The sequence below is a fragment of the Stegodyphus dumicola genome, chromosome 9 (genome assembly GCF_044657685.1).
Source record: "Stegodyphus dumicola isolate Sdum_Otavi_A_Nest chromosome 9, ASM4465768v1".
Lineage (NCBI taxonomy): Eukaryota > Metazoa > Arthropoda > Arachnida > Araneae > Eresidae > Stegodyphus > Stegodyphus dumicola.
In genome coordinates, this window is record NC_140776.1 from 69,332,587 (window position 1) to 69,350,646 (window position 18,060).

General features: G+C 33.7%; 1 long non-coding RNA gene across 1 annotated transcript; it reads left to right on the forward strand.

Annotated features, from left to right (window-relative positions):
* The first annotated feature begins 1,671 nt into the window (after positions 1 to 1,671).
* On the forward strand, positions 1,672 to 16,650 carry LOC118199653 (uncharacterized). The gene is made up of 3 exons (XR_004759977.2): positions 1,672 to 1,885; positions 2,256 to 2,443; positions 16,060 to 16,650. It is a non-coding gene; the product is annotated as an uncharacterized LOC118199653 (long non-coding RNA).
* Positions 16,651 to 18,060: the final 1,410 nt, after the last annotated feature.

The window sequence follows — 18,060 nt, forward strand, 5'->3', positions numbered from 1 at the left end:
GTTTCAATAAGGGCTTTATGACTGTCGCAGGATTCTCTTACAGGGGAAATTAAAAATAAAAAGAGTAGAAAAAGAATATTAAAACCAAATCAACGTACTCTCAAGAAAACGTTTTACGTCCCAGATTTACAGAAGAAATTCCATTTCTTTATTCCAATGACTTTCAAAGTGTGAAACTTCATCAAGACAAAATAAAATCATACTTTGATAAGTACCACTGCATTCCTTGAAAAAAAAAAAAAAAAAAAAAAAGACTAATACAGGCATTGCTTATATACATTTTCAACGTATTAATGCTAAAGTCTCCTTACGGTTCACCTATAGACATTGTTTCTTTGGTCTCTTGAAAAGAGCTCTTTCTATTAGAGCTCTTTCTAAGAGCACTTTGATCTTTTTCTTCTAGTGGGTTTTCTCTTTCTAAAAGCAAACCCACCAGGATTGATGGACTTTAGAAAGTAGTGGAAGAGGAACTGAAATCAGCACTCCTAGAAATTTTACGAAAAACCTTTCTAACATGAAAATCACAACGAAGACTTATATTGTAGAAAAAGGGTTATCTGGTCGAATATATTAAAAAATACTGTTTGCACTTTAAAAACTAATTAAACGGCCCCGAAATCGTTCTAAAAATGTATAAACACCCTCTGTAATATATATTATATATATTATAAATTTTATTAATTATATTTTATATATAATAATGTATAATATTTCTTCAAATCTTTGAGGCTTACAATCAGCGTGACCACCTAGTAAAAACATTTCGTACTAACTAAAAAAAAAATATCACATGGGGGAAAACACGAAAGCCAACCTTTTCGCCTATGACCCCGTTCGCCAGCCCTTTCGCCTGTGATCGAATTCCCAACATTAAGCAGTGTTAGCCACTCGGTCGTTGATAGGGCAATCTGGGAGAAAATGTATTAAATTTTAATTGATTTTGTTTCTTTTCAATCAGAATAACACTATATGAATCTTAGACCTCTAATTATTAATAATCTTTGCTGGGAATCTCAGTTATAAAACTAGCACTTAATTTTACCATTCAAATTTTAATCTGATTTTAATGTTTTAATAGATATTCTTACATGAAAGAGAAAAAGGGAGGTATTTATTCGTTCCTTTTATAAAATTTTTCTAAACTAAATAACTCTTCATAGTACATAAAATCCCGGGTTCGAATCCCGGAGAAGGCATGGATGTTTGTAAATGCATGGTGTCGGTGTGGCATGGCGGCACACATATGCGGCGAGCCGAAAGTCCTATCGTGCGGTTTGATGGTAGGGGAGAGGGGTGGGAGACCGTTGGACCCGTCCCTCCCCCGGGATGCTCTCCATCAGAATTGGCGGCGGAATTTAGCCAAATCGCACTGTCACCTGTTAGGTGCTCAAGGCTGTTGCCAACGGCAGATGTAATCTTGCGCTCTTTGCCATTAGGAATTTCGTGGGCTTGGGATGACTAATGAGCATGAGCAATAACAACAAACCTTTTAAGTGGACGAGCATGTAAAACAGCTAAATACTGGTTATTCGACCTATTTTTGTAATCTCGGCGAAATGCTGTTTGCAAGGTCATTTCAATAGCTTTACCTATATTTAATTTGAATACGAACGAGTTTCTCCTAGAAAGTTCCTCCTTGAAGATATCTCTTCCTTTCAGTTGAAGATATCTTTCCTTTCCATTGCATGCTTTGGCACAATCGAATCATTTATATGAGCATATAAGGCAAAACATTTCTTTTGTCTCTTTTATATGAAGTCATTTTAGAAGAGCTTACACTTTCGTCTCTTAATTGCCTTATCAATGACCGAGTGGCTAACACTGCTTAATGTTGGGAATTCGATCACAGGCGAAAAGTCTGGCGAACGGGCTCATAGGCGAAAAGGTTGGTTTTCGTGTTTTTTTCTATGTGCAACGTGAATACGAACCAATCATCTTCCTTAGAAAGTTGTGCGTGAAAGTATTCCTCCTCTTAGGCAGATAACCTTCGTGCATAACTTTCTAAAGGTATCCAGCCGACAATGGTTTATTAATTTACCAACGTCAATTAAATTTGCTTTTTCATTTGATATCCTTTTAACATATTAGATTTTTCATAAGAGAATGCATCATAATTATTTTCATTTTATCTTCTATTAATGAAATTAGAAAGTGAAAGCGATCTTTCATTGCCTTAGTTATCTACGTTTAAATTACTGTTGATGAGAGATAAATGCTAAGAATAAAAAATATATTTTCTTTATACTGTCTTTTAGAATTTTTCGATGTCAGGAAACTGAAGGAATTCAGAGTACTGTCTTTGGGATTCAACACCGGACCTGCCCAATGCTAGCCCATGCTCTATCCAATCACGCCACGAAGGAGATTATAATATATGCAAAGGATTCTAATGTGCAGTTAAAACTGATTTGGTTTGTTCATTATCATCTTCTACTTCTTGAAGGTAAGGTATGAATTTATCATTTTGTTTTGTTGTTATTCGGTAGGAAGGGAGCATTAAATTTAGTACTGCACACTCTAGATTAGGGATTGGCAACCTTTTTTTTACTAGGAAGGCATATTTCCGAAACACAGGAGTTCGGCTGGCATTGTAGTGATCGTTCGGCGTACGCCATAATATTCTCAGCGTTACATTTTCAGTAATAGCTACAGCTGAATTGCATAATCAGCATCTACTTTTTTTTTGTAATAAATGAAACAAAATTGTTCTTCCTACTCAACACTAAAATGATGCGTCTTCTGTTTTTTCTTTTCTTTTTTTTCCCCCATGGCGGCTGCGATAATAAAAAAAAAATAATAATAATATTAAAGTAGAGTCCATTTATTTAGATTGTAAAAATTGTAATATTCTAACATTTGTTTTGCTATTGCCAAAATGCTTATGAAAAAATTTTGCTACAGTACATTGTTCATAAATGCTTCTAGCCAAGCAAGAAAATTGGGTATTACTTGATTTTCACGGCCACCGTGATAAACTGCCAAATTATGTAAACGGCTTGAAATCATAATATTCATTTTTTAGTTTAAATATTTATGTAAAAAACAGTAATTTCACTTTCGATTTCTATTTGACGAACCGTATGATATCGTAATTGTCTTTTTTCAATTTAAATATTGTAAAAGAAAGTTGGCGATTTTAATTTAAAGAGGAGTTAAGAAGATACCTATCGTTTTTCCAGGGAAAACATAGTATATTGCCTTACAGTCGAATATGTGTGAATTGCCACGAAATGAAATTATATGTAAACGAAAGTATGTGGAGGTGAACGTGAAAAGCTGTAAACAAAAAAAAAAAAAAAAAAAAAAAAAAAAAGGCATTAAATCCAACAACTGGGTTTAGTGGTTCCAGGTCCCTAATAACGCTGCGCATTATCTACTGTTGGCAGAGGAACTAATATCGCTTAAATGGGAGGATAAACAGCTCAAAATGAGTCATAATACCACGATTGCCTGGAATAGTTTCATGAGAGAGGTTTGCTCGCTAGATTTTCTTCGACCTAAGGGACGAATAAGTCAGCCTTGAAAAATAGATGAAACTGACAAGCGTTTGTTCGTGGGATGAAAAAACAACGCTGGCCGAGTTCTTCCACAAGAGGGTGGATATGCGGCGAGTTATGCCTTGGAAGTGGCGAATGTTTTTTTATTGAGGTTCCAAATCGGGAAGCAAGCATACTGATATCAATGACTGTAGACGATGTAGTGGAAGGATCGAAAATATATTAATATTGTTGGGGAGCTTGAAAAGGTTAGCTGCAGTCATTTAACTATTAATTACACATTTGATTTTGTTGATCCAAGATCGGGTGCTCACACATAAATTGTGGTTATATTGTGGAGCTCTGTTAAATAGAGAAACCGAAAGAAAAGGAGTACGGCTGGACTCCATCTACAGTCATATCTTTCGGAATTCATGTGGCTGAAATCCTCTGGGAAATATAAGCCATTTGATGCCATATTAAAAGCAATCGCAGATATAGGGTAGCCACAAATTAGATGCGAGTAATTTAATTTCAGCGATAATATTGGTGCCCTTTTGAAATCGGGGGAAAAATCAAGTAGTACCGAAATTACAAATTGTTGTTGTACACCTGAAATAAGTTGTTCACACACAAACCATCAGCTAAAAATAAATTATTTTCTTACCACCGGCCACTGCAAAAACGGTTATCTGTATATTTTCAGTAAGAGAATAATGCATACTCTGCTTAGAGCTTTAAATATAAATTCATGAAATGGCAATTTAATTTAGGAACAAAGCTAACGGATGTAAAAGCTTAGGACGTCGGGGTTGGACGGAATAGACTAGGGTAACATGGACAGAAAACAGTTCACTGTTTGCGGAATAAGAAGCTTCTAGCAATTGAAAATTGATTCATTTAATCACGTAGTGTTATCTGGATATCGCTATGATTCAGTTTTTTCAAATGGTTAAATATATAATTCGTACAACTGTTAAAATGGTGAAGCTAAAATAAGAATTCATACTAAAACTATTTATTAGAATTACGATTATTTATTTAAAATTTCTAAATCTAAAAATTTTAGGATTTAGCTATTTGAACGCGGACACTTGCTTTTTGCGGGCACCGTGTCACCGACCCCTGTTCTAGACTGTTAAAATTTATAAAATATTATATTCAGCAATAAATATAAAATACTAATGGTAGGCATCCTGCTTATGACACTATTGACCATATCAGTAAAATAAATTTATCTGAGATCTGATACTGCATTAACATATTAGAGAAATTTCAATTTCAATTTTATCTCAATACTAATTAATGTTGATTGATTAATTTAATATTTCACGACCTATTTTTTGTTGTTCTTCAAAAAATGATTGTTTAATTTTAAATAAAAAAGAAAGAAAGAAAATAACAGTGTTTGTAGGAAGACAAAAATGAATATAGCGTAAAGTGTTTTGATATGAAATGCAAACAAATAGCTATAGATGACACAGTTACAATGAATTTTAACACACAGATGACAAACGCTAAGACGGTGATGACAGAATTACAATGAAATGTTACTCCATCAAGGAATTGTTAATCATCTCAAATATGTTTTATTCATAAACAAAAGAAGTAAATAACCTCGTCATATTCATCTTTTAATCTAACAAGAGAATGTTATTAACATCCAAAACTGGTTTCTGTACAAGACATATTATACATTTTCATCATGGATACTGGGTATTTGAATGACAAGCAAAGCAATTAAAAGTTCTTTTAGAAAGTAAGCTATCTGGCGATAATTTTGAACACTGAAGTAAAGATCAAAGTTAATATTTTAAATAAAATAAGTTATAAAATTGCCAAGACAAAAAATAAACTTGATGTATCTTAAGATTTCCAACATGCAACTAGAGATGTAAAAGAAAAGTTGAAAACTTTGGAAGATTCTGCCATTAGTTGCCATAAGTTGGAAGATTCTGCCATTACAGAAGCAGAAAAACAATTTTTTTAATTTTCGAAATGTATTTTCACCTAAACCGGTTCTTTTTCCAGAGGGTTCAATAACTATTTATTTTGAAAAACAAACTGTGATTACAATTTAGGCCCAAAAGGTAAGTCTCAGGTTTTAGAAGATCCCAAATTATCTTGTAATTCCTGACAATCCTATTCTTCTGTAATAAAAACAAGGAAGGAAGACTTTAAGAACCCCCGAAAAAGTGCTATGCGTAAGGCCATGGTTCGTTTTCAGCCATTCTTACTTCAGAAGTGTACGTATACCTGGGGGCACATCAGAGGGTTGATATGGGAATAAACCTTTGTGAACATTTTAAAATTTCTCGGTGGAAATAAAAAAAAAAAAAAAAAAAAAAACCCATTCTCAAGATATTTGATAACGTTTAAACTAATTGTGGTTCATTCCGATTTTTTATCCTAGATGGCGCTCCATGAGTTTGGGATTTCCGAAACGCGGTTTGGATTAAAATAGCAAATATAAAATTAATTGGAAGCGTTTAATGACGTACGCTAGAAACGATAGGATAATTGGATGTTACAACTAATTGGCATAAGATTTCGCAACTAACTGGTTTCACTACTACTATAGTATATCAGCCAGTGCGAATGCACCGCCTGAAATAACATAATTAGCGAAATAAGTACTTCTTTGAAAAAATCTTTTCATTTGTCGAAGGAAAATGTAACTCACACTAATGCTGTTTCACTATGATTCTGAAAAATTATATTCTTATACGAGAAATTAAAATTTCTGGCATTTCTCCATGCGGTGTTTTCTTTCCCCTTTCCGCGTGCCTTTGTCGTGTAACTGGATGGTTCGACTAACATTGGGAGGTCCGAAGTTCGAATCTCGACAAATGAAATGCGGATTTCTTCAAGCTTCCTGACTTTGAAAAATTCTAAAAGGTCTCTATAGCTCTGTTAAGTACTGCTACAAGTTAATTGCTACAAGTTGGAAAAATCCATCATGACATCCTTTAGACAGATAGTCCTCAAATGCTTCAGCATAATTATTCATTCGTCGTCACCATAGAAGATTTCCTGAAGCCTTGTGAATTAGTGTGAGGATAGAAAGACATTCTTAACGATATTTCTAATTAATAGATGTGTTATTTGAATACTGGAAGCACGCACATAGATACTGGAAGTTATCTACCAAAGAGGAGGAATGACTTCATGGAAGACATTTTAATGGAAACTGACACAAATTCATGTTACACGTGCGGAACACCAATCATGCAATCAGCCCGTTCGCGATCGATCCTGGGTCAAACTTCCGGTATTGGTCTTACAAGATTGTATCGATGATATTTTAGCACTACAATGTAATAAAGTATATGACGTCTACACAGCACAAAAAAGAGCTAATGGATTTTGATTAGATATTTTCTATATACAAATAAGATTTCTTTTTCCTTTCATGTTATCCCGATTCGCGTACACTTGGCCTCTGCAATTATTTAATTTAAGGTCTTAGTTTAAAATAGAAACAGTGTAAAGCTTGAACCAGTTACCTTATTAATAACTAAAAAGGCAATGAGATGCTCCTTTATAATTGCGATATTATGAGCGATATCAGCGAATCTGATGATTAAAGAAAGTTGTTCGATGTGACTAACGTTTGGGGTGCAGTCCGCTGTAACAATAATATTTTGATTGCTTAACTCTGGACGAAATTTTCTTGCCATAAGCTCTAATCATTCATTTTGCAAAGTAATGATCTGTTATATATCCATTCATGCCATTTTACATGCTGCTCCATATGTGGAATAAATCTTTAAAATATTTCATTATTTGGTATTAGTATAATTTATTCCTTGTTCGCATAACATTATATTATTCGCAGTCAAATGCAGTTATTCTCTTTAATCTAAGAAGCACATTATAGCAATATAATCTTTTTTATATATTAATAATTACCTTCGGTTGTCAGTTTTTTATTCGGCTCTGAATTTTGTTTCAATTTCACTGTATTGCATAAAAGGCATCTTCTGTGAGGTACAATTTTGTACGATTCTAAAACTTCACCCAGGTGCTTTCATTCATTATTATTCATTAGATACTAAATTAGAAGTGGACAAATGACATCAGAGAATCGACAATGAAAGCAAATTCCACTAACCCAAACAATAACATGAGATTATTTCGTCAAGGTAAAACTTTTTAGAATGGTGCATTTTTCAAAAAGGCCGCCCATTTTCATCCTTATGGAAGTTATTTCGATGAATTTGTAAGGACTCTATATTTGTCTCGCTGTAGTATATTTTTGATCACACATCTGCATCTGATGCACTGAACTTTTAATTTGTGTCGGAATTGTAACACTTTGATCAGGTATGGATTTGTCATCTTAATAGAATAGTTAAAGCAGAAGATTTGGCCGATATTTGAGTTCTTACAAAAACGATACCGAATTAATCTTATCGTTAGCATTATGTTGTAGAGTTCCTCACTTTGTAATTCTAAGTTACTTTTGGAAGTGAAGATTCTTAAGAACTGATAAGCGAATAATTGCTTGAGTTCGTGTGACAGGAAATAACAAGATAGAAGGGTAAACTAGCCCTTTATTATTCCAACTAAAGTCTAAAAAAACTCCGTCTTGGAGTGTACAATAAAGCTGACACTTCGGCTTGAACTTAAGATACTAAGAATTAACTTAAACTAAAGAGGTATATCCGAAGCTATCAAAATTCTAACAGAGTTGGCCCTTTAACGTTAATAGACTGCGAAGCTATCAAGGGCCTACGGCCGAGCGTGATAATAGCTTACGAGAGAGTAGCCTAAAAAGGCGGACGCGTGCAGCCAGAATACCTGGTATCTCTCTCTCCCCCTAAGACCGAAGAATTTCGCGGTTAAATACCGCTCTTCCTCATTATGTATTCAGATGTGATTCTAAAACTACGTTCTGGCCGGAAGTGTAAGTTGAAGTTAAGAATAGATAGGAAAGGAACTTTCACTCAAAATTTAACTGTTAATAAAATTAACATAATTCTTACAATGTCACGATTTTTCTCGAGGAATTTCGTAGGCTTGGGCTAACTATAGGTCAGACAAGTGAGCATTAGCAACAACAACGATTTTTCTGCAAGGAACTGACACAGGAACTCCATTTATTTCAGAACTGTTTCGAAATTTGGCCTCGCTATGTGATGTAAAAGTAAACCATACAACTTCTTACCATCCTCAGAGTAATTGAAAAATTGAACGTCTACACCGTACTTAAAAACAGCTATTAGGTGTCATAACTCTCTTCATTGGACAGAACCATTACAAACAGTTCTTATGGGTTTGTGAGCTGCTCTACATGAGAACTAAGTATACAATAGCTGAAATGGTTTATGGCAAAACTATTAAATTACCTGGCGAATTTTTTAAAGAATCAAACATGCCAATATCTAATGATAATTTTGTAAGCAATCTTCAAAATCATATGGCTCTCTTAACGACCTACCAATCCAAATGTAAAGAAAAGATTTTCATCCCAAAAGATTTGTACACATGCTCGCATCTGTTTCTGTGGGTTGACAAAGTAAAAAAAAACCTTTGAAGCCCCCATATGAAGGACCCTTTTTTGGTACTGCGCAGAACCCCGAAATATTTTCTTCTATCAATTAAAAATAAACAAAACAATATCTCTGTGGATAGGTTAAAACCAGCTTATGTCTTACAACCTAATGAACTTTTGTCTCCAACTTCAAAAAATGGTTATACATCTCTGCCAAGTAAGCATACATCTGTTATAAGTCAGCAACTAGAACAACTTAAAAAATCAAAACGCTGTGGAAGACAAGTAAAACTTCCTGTTCATTTCAATGACGTTATTGACTCTTCTTGAAATTATAACTCTTTCATATTAATTTAAAACTTAACTATGTTTTTGTTTGTGTGCATAATTTCAATTTACATATTTGTATCAACGTATATCTGTATCTTCTCCCCACCACGTTTTCAGAGTAACATAACTTCGTTACTGGTACGGGAGTGATACAGGCAACAATTATTATTGGTCATAATAACTACAACTACTTCTACTAGCAATTACTACTTCTACTTTCACTTCACCTATCGCTTAGTTTGAGGTGTTGTCATGACTAAAATCAACAAGGATTTATCGAGCGCTACAAAGAATAATAAAGATGTTATAATACGAAAAATTCATTCTTGCTTTTGTTTTGCCGTTTAAAAAATTAGTATAAAAAAGAACGTTGCAAGCGACAACAGATTAAAAATGTAAAAAGAGTATACTGATGTCACAATCATCATCATCATGCTCGATAACAAATTTAGTTTCGTTTCTTTTATAAAGTTATTATTTATTATCGCGTGTTTGGTTAGGTCATAAATGAACTCAATCACGAAGTCATGATCCTTATCAAGATCGAAGTACAATTCCAGTGGACCAAATACTTTAGTTCTCCAGAGCATAATTTCATATGGAATGCTGTTTCTAAGTATAAAGCATGCTACACTAAAATACCGTACCTATGGGCTAACGGGATGGCATATACTGAAAACTGATAAATCTGAGTCACTAGCTGATAGTTGGCTCTCTTAGTTTTGCATAAACATCATCTCTCATCTGTAAACAGAACACACAGTCACTTCCATTACGAAAACACCCACAAACAATAATCGATGCAGTCATGCCTCTGGAAGTTTTGAGATACATAAATAAAGGGGAAAAAAGAAAATGCCATGGGGTAGACAGAATAAGAAATAGAATGATAAAACATATGGGAATCAAGATATTCAAATTTACAAAATCATCCAGTTACGTGCTCCAGCTCAATTATTTCCTGACCAATTCGAAAACTGCAATCATCTCAACAGTCTTGAAGCAGTTATATGACCCTGCGTCGTACCCATCGATCAGACTTTTTTGCGCTGAACAAATTTGCTCAGCCACCTATTCTATTACAAAGAATTCTTAACTTACCGATCATGAAAATCTAGTTATTCTGCAAGAGTACAAGACTTCAAAAGAATTTCTATAATGCAAGATATCGCTTCATATTTTCTAGACATTTCGCCCTTTCTAACTTTCTAGATTTTTTTTTTAATATAATAGTTTGTAGAGACATTAGGTATATTTTTTTTTGGGGGGGGAAGCAGGAGACTTGAAAAATGAGCAACACCTTCGCAGGAATCGAACCACGGACCTCTGGAATACGCGCCCAGCGTGGTGCAGACCACTATGCCTCGAAGGCACGCTAAGAAGGCGGGAGAAATACCTAATAAGTTTATAAATATTTTCATTGTAGTTGCACACTATTCATATTTGCAGATATTTTTTCCACTGTAGTACTTTTCAGGTGCCGCTTACATCCAAACTTTTCAGAGAATAAAGATTTTAGAGTAAATTTTTTTAACATTAAATTAAAAAATTTTATTTAATGAAAATATTTTTATTAAACTTTATAAATTTAAGATTTTGCACATTAAGAGAAAAGAATTATCATTCAGGGATTATGAGTTTTCTTGGAATTTATTTTACATAATTTAAGTAAAATAAATTTTTCTTGCTTAAAACTTTTACAGTTAATAATATCAAATTTATTACTAGACTTTCAGGCAGAATTTTCTGCTTCATATGTATCTACAGAACTCAATTCTATATGCTTTGATCGGTTTATCAGAAAGGAAGCCTGAGGCACACGCATGTCATAAAGAAAAAAAATATTGATTAATGCGCACCAGGAGTTAGATGAAAGGTTGAAAAAATGAGACCTTTGGCTCTAATTGTTTGCGCCACCGAAAATGTGAGAAGCTAAGGAAGAATAGACAGAATCTCCTTTAAGGATTTCGTAATCTTTCATAACTATTTCGGAAGATAATGTCAAAGTTCACCATTTGCTTTCATAGCTGAGGTATAAAACTTGGCATCGATATTATAAAAAACTCATTAACAAAGATGATTTGTTATTGTTGTTGTTCATACAGTCTCATTTGTCTGATAAAAAAAGTTCAGCATAGGCCCACGATATTCACCGTGGCAGAGAGTCATATGCGCCTGTGTTTGGCAAGAGCCTTACAACATTATGGGAAACCATATAGGTCATACCCAGACTTTAGTTCAGTTCTGCCCCCAATTTTGAGAGATAGTACTCCAGAACAGGGACGGGTCCGAGGGTCTCCCACTCCTCTTCCCCCCACCAACCTCTCGAGAGGACTATCGGCCCCCTGCATATTTAGAGTGCCCCATGCCGACACAGACGCTATGCATTTACAAATACCCACACTTTCCCCGGAACGAACAGGATTTTCAAATCCGTATTAACGCTGAGATTTCTAACGCAGACGTGACGGAGTGTGTTAAGATATAGAGACATTAGGTTATTTCGAAGCAGAAGACATGAAAAATGAGCAAAGCCCTCGCCGGGACTCGAACGTCTCGAATCCACGCCGAGTGTGCTCACCATTACAACACGAAGGCATGCTAAGAAGGCGGGGAGAAATACCTTATAAAGAAACTTGATCTAAGTACTTCCATATGGCGGAGCCCTACATTAGACTGTCAGGAATCGTGAGTAAAAATAATAAATAAACAAAAATTTAAAGAACATGTGAAAGGGTTCAGATTTGAACGGTCGCCCAAGAGGGCTGCTTTAAATTTAGTATGAGTTATCAGTAAAGGTTATCAGTAGAGATGACCTAACATTTTATAGGATACAAGATGAAGATGCATTTAGACCAAGAGGGAAAGTATATACTTTTAACCACGGGCAAGAAAGTAATTTTAGTGCATCATGCGGGCGGGGCTGTCAATAGGTGTGATGGTTCTTGTATGAGAATCATTTACAATGTCCCTGAAAGCTTATTTTATTAATCAATAACGCATAGATTAAATGTGAAAAATAAATGTAATAGTAAGACGTAGTACCGAAGTAAAAGACTGGATTGTTTAATATGAGAGAAGCATAACAGAAGATGAAAAAAATATATTTTAAACAACTTTTAATAGCATTTAAAATCGGGGAGCTTTAATTTTTATTCCAATACAAGCCGAAAGACCCGGTTACCCGGTCCTTGCGCATAGTAAAGAGACTTCATTTAGGGGGTTAGAGGTACTTTTTTAGAAATCCCGTTTTCGAAGTATTCGTGAAAGGATGTTGCTTCATTTAAATTCTATTGTAAAGGTTCGACTTTTCTGGAAAGTTTTACATTTTTCCAAAGAGATAATTAACACGGCGCTATCTAACGGTTAACGGTTTTAGTATGAACTGATACTTGCTTTGCTTTCGGTTTTGTCTTTTTTTCGGAAAATCACCATCCACTTTGGCCGATTTCTTCACAGTTTTCGAAATATTGCGAAAATACTAATAGAGAGATCACTAAATTTTATTTTAAAGGTTCTACACTTTTCTAAGAGTAAACAAACAAAGAGGCATTTAACGATTTTAATAAGAACTGATAGCGCCACAACGGCGACTTAAACCTAAGATGGGTAACAATGATTTCAAAATTGGAACTGTGTGTTAATATTAATATTTATTTTTTGAAAGAAAATAATTGGGAATTGGTTGTTGCTTGGAAAGAATGAACTGATTTCATTCATACTGAAATGTTTTTATATATTTCCTTTTCAAGGGGACAAAGAACTTAGGCCTTGTTCGCTATTGTAACATGAAAACCTGAAAAGACAACGCTTTGCCAGAAAAAGAAGATTACAGGGGCAAGTCTATTTATCATTGAGCAAATGTCTATATCGCTAAATTGGGCAGCTATCGCCAAGCTGGTGATGGTTTTGGCGACTAATTTTTTTCGTCAAATTGCGTAAAATCATCAAAAATCGCCAAACTTGGCAACCATTTGGCGACATGTTAGTCCAATCCCTGTATAATTATAATTGGTATTGTAGTTGAATAAATATAATTTATCCCTATATGTAATTGTAACCGTATCCGAACCTTATATGTCTTCTAGTAATTTCTAGAAGTAGAAGATACTAGAGATTTCTCGGCGTATGCGTAGCAACAGTTTCTCAGTTTTTGGTTGCTGACTTTGGGTTATTGAAAGTATTGCGAGCTGCGCTTTGCGCTGCGTTTAAATTCCTTCGTAGTAGTTTGAAGTATAACTACTCTGTGATACTGAGAAGAACTGTATGAGTATTTTTGTGGAAAGTTCCAGAACTGTTAATTGTTTCTTTAGCTAAAATAAATTTTATCAAGCTTCCATCGGTTCCACGTGCAGTCAACTCTATTACGAACCCGTACTCCCGCAACAACACAATTTTTCTGTGTATTCTTTTCATTTCACAAATTCTATAATCTATTAATAATTCGATGTGAATAGCATAAAAAGTTTTTAAAAGGTCTCAAACAATTGTTAATTTGCAGATAGAAATCTATGTCACAGTTCATAATTCATGTTTTTTAGATATTGATGTTCTTGATCTAATTTTTAATGAAAGAGTAAACATTTCATACAGTGTTGATTTAAAGGAAGATAAATTTCAAGATCTGAATTTGGGTGGAGGAGATGAATAGAGCCACTGAAAACACTAAAAAGAGAGAAAAAAAAGCATTTGTTTTAAGAAAAATAACTGAGTAATGAAAAAGAATAATTCGTGATATTTGTTAACATATACGTAAAGCATTGGTGTATCTATGCATTAAAATGTTAACAGAACATTTTAAAAGTTTTAACATTTCATTCATTTTGTTTGGTAAACAAATACAATTATAGAATTTAAGTTTTTAATTTACCAGGTTTTATGATGTTCTTGAACTCTCAGCTGCTAGAATAAAATATGTGGAGTATTTCGCTCGCCGTATGATGCAAATGTATTCTAGGTGTGTCGGCAGGGATGGAAAAGGTGTGTTGAAAGGCAAGGCAAACAGTAATTTTATAAATCAAATCTTTATTGAAGAGGAAATTTGATATAATGCGCATGATGTTGTAAGGCTGGGAATAACTGAAATATTGCATTGAAGGGGAATCTCCCATTTACGTGTAGAGTAAATCAAGATATAATGCATAATTTAGCACATTCAAAGTCCATAATAATCTAACTTATAGAATAATAAGAGTAAGGGCGGAGAAATGTTTTGGTAGAATAAAACGGAATCACTTTTATTGAGGTTAAGTTCAATGCCCCAGCTCGTGAGCTTATTTCAGGGTGGAGATACAATGATGGATATTAGTATGAAGAAAAGATGCAGTAGTATATAAGAAGATTATTTTTCGTAAGTATGCAGAACAACAGCAATGTGCTATCACTATAAAAGGGTAGAAGAAAAAATAATACGTTTGGAAGGATTTTGTGATACGTATCTTTATTTCTTGGAGGTGAAAAGGAATGTTTAGAGACCCCCTCCCCCAAAAAAAAATGCTTCTTTGTCCCCAGTTAAATAAATAAAAATAAATGGAAATAAATGGAAATCCATTTAGAAATGAATTATAAATAAAAATTTTGCAGTTTAAACATATTTACTGCTAAAGATGATATGGTGTGTCCGTCCACAGACGCCAAGACCCTATCTGCACTTTTGCACTATAAGGTATTTCTTCCGTCTTCCTGGCGTACCTCCGTGGAGTAGTGGTTCGACACACTGGGCCGATATTCCAGAGATCCGTGGTTCGATTACAGGCAAAGGCGATTGCTCATTTTTCATCTTGCCTGTTTCTAAAAAAATACCTAATGTCTCTACAGCACTTTCAAAATATTTTCTGCTATTTAATTATTTTATATTTGTATTAATTATTTTCTACTATTTTATTATTTCAAGATATATCAAACAAATCTCTTTTAGCAGTAAATATATTCACAACACACTCATAGTTTAGCGTAGTCAAATTTCAACATAAAATAATTAAAATACATTTTATTTGTTATGATCTTCAAAATATGGTGTAAATAGATACGTCTTTGATTTCTAAACATTTAGTTACTGCACCTACAGTCTGAGAAATATATGGTATCCTTCAGCATGCCTAGTGTATTATTTAGCCCCTTTCTGTGTGCCAAACACCTAAATTTTGCATGCATTTGATACAGAAATACTCGTACTCGGTGATTTAGGTAAGGCGATCGACTACGAGTATCCTTCTAGTACCTGGCAAGTAAACTCAATTTGCCAACTAACGAGTATTCTCGCAGTCGGAATTGAAAATTTCGGCATGGGTTTCGTGGGTAATTTACAAAGCTTATGTTTGTTAGTAAGACGAAAACAATCACTACAGTATGAATTCATTTTAAAATTTAGCGAAGTTTGTTCTTTGAACTCTGCGATATGGGAATATACGGGAGGAAATACGGTAGTACGAAATCATTGCGACATTGCTGAAGGATTTACAAACGCAGTCCAATTTAAAAAATTTCATATTTTTTCTTTAATAGCAGAAATGATTTTACTTTTACTCTATGAATGCATACATAATGAACAAGCTGTTAATTCCTATAGATTCAATTACATTTAATTTGCAGCTCTTGTATTGTCATAAAATCTTAAATAAACTAGTCTTCAACAGAAAAATAATTTTTCATATATGATCTGTATTTTCACCTAGTAAAAATACCACTAATTTCAAAAAGCATTTTGTAGGTAACAGTAATTGCAAACGATATTTATATTTTCATTTATTCTTTCAGCTTCTCTTGAAAAGATCATGCCGACGTAATTTCCTTCTTCAAAAAAAGGACACAGAAGTCTGAATGGAAAATATTTCTTCACTTATGAAACAGTCAATCTACATTATCATATTAAAACATTCAAAAAGAAATTTTTGATACTTTAAAATTCTTTTAAATCACATCCAGGAAGAAAAGAAGCTGTTGTATTATACTTGGTGTAAAATCTTTTATTTATCTTCTATTTATAGCAGTACATTTCTCATGTAATTTTAACAAAAATGGGCTGTCAAAGAAAAAGGTAATATTTTTATATGCTTCTGCACATAGAACGAAGAGTGTTGCTTTTACATTATATAAAAATCCCTGTCCTGTCAAAAGTGACGAGTTATAAGAGAAGAAATAACGTATAAGTAACTCTTGATAAGTAACTCTTGATAAGTAACTCTTGATAAGTACTGCCACTGTGCGAAACATAAGAACTTTAATTTATCTTCTACGCTTCCTAAGACATAATATTCTCAGAAAGCTGTCATTCAACAAAACATAAGATCTTTAATTTACCTACCATATTTAATCAGTATGTTCTTGATTAATAAACTGGTCGATTTAAAATCAGCAAACGTTCTTCTTATTAGTTGATTTCTCTGTTTTACGTTTTTTAATAATTTATCAAATTGTTACAAATTAAAATACATTTAATTTACAATAGTTCCAATGGACAATTGTTATAAACGTTTTTAGCTTATATTGTGTGCATATATATATATTTCTAACTCCGTATATTAAGCGCCTGGTACAGAGTATAATTTGGTTTTCAATTTTTAGAATATTTTATAATTCTGAAATATTATTACTAACAAATTTGACTAATATTTCTAAGCCCCAAATCGACGATATTTTTTGAGCTCTGCAACACAGCGGCTTTAGAAAGTGAATTTGAATTAGAAAATTAGTTTTAAAATCGATGCGTGGCAAAATAATAATAATAATAATAATAATAATAAAAGTCAAATGAGTAAAGCTTTAGGCCAACGCATCAGCGAAGGGCCACAGTTTGGCAACAAGAGACAATTCGAAAAAAGAGGAAAAGATTCATCTGTGAGTAGCTGTCCCCAAGAGAAGGGCAAAAGAAAAGCAGGAGGACAATTTAAACTAGGAAGGGGTACTGAAGACAAAATGGAACAGTTACTCTGGAATCAAGAAATCCTTCAAAATTTCAATTAAATACCATGATAGTGAAAATTTTGGAGTTGCCGGTTGTGAAGGCGTTACTAAATAATGTTGTAAGATTCTCACTAGTGTATTTCTCAGTTACTGTAGAAAGTAACGAATCTTAAGAACTAGTTAGCGAATAATCGTGTAACAAGAAACAACAAGATGGAAGGGTAACTAACCCTTTATTATTCCAATAAGATTTAACAAAACTCCGTCTTGGAGTGTACAATCAAAGCCGACACTTGGGCTTGAACTTAAGAGACTAAGAAATAAACTAAAACTAAGATTAACTAAAGAAATATAGCCGAAGCTATCAAGATTCTAATCGAGTTAACCCCTTAACTATTTGACTACGAAGCTTATCAAGGGCCTGAGTACGGCCGAGCGAACAGCTTTGAGTAAGCTTTAGTGCCGAGCGTAATAACAGCTTTGAGAGAGAGAGAGTAGCCAAAAGGCAGACGCGCACAAATCAGAAACTCTGATTCTCTCTAACTCTGCAAATAGACTTCGTGGTTTAAATACCGCTCCTCCTCATTAAGTATTCAGAGTGATTCCAAAACTATGTTCTGGCCGGAAGTAGTAAGTTGAAGTTAAGAATTTGACAGAAAAGGAACTTTAACTTAAAATTTAACTGTTAATAAAATTAACATAATCCTTACATAGCTTCCGACCAGACTTAAAATACTCGAAAAATAAGGTCTGAAAACGACCTTGTTTAAGACTTTAAAGTCTGAAAAACTTTTTACGTTAACAAAACACTCTAACTTTACTCTAACTACACACTCTAACTTTTGAATTAACTAA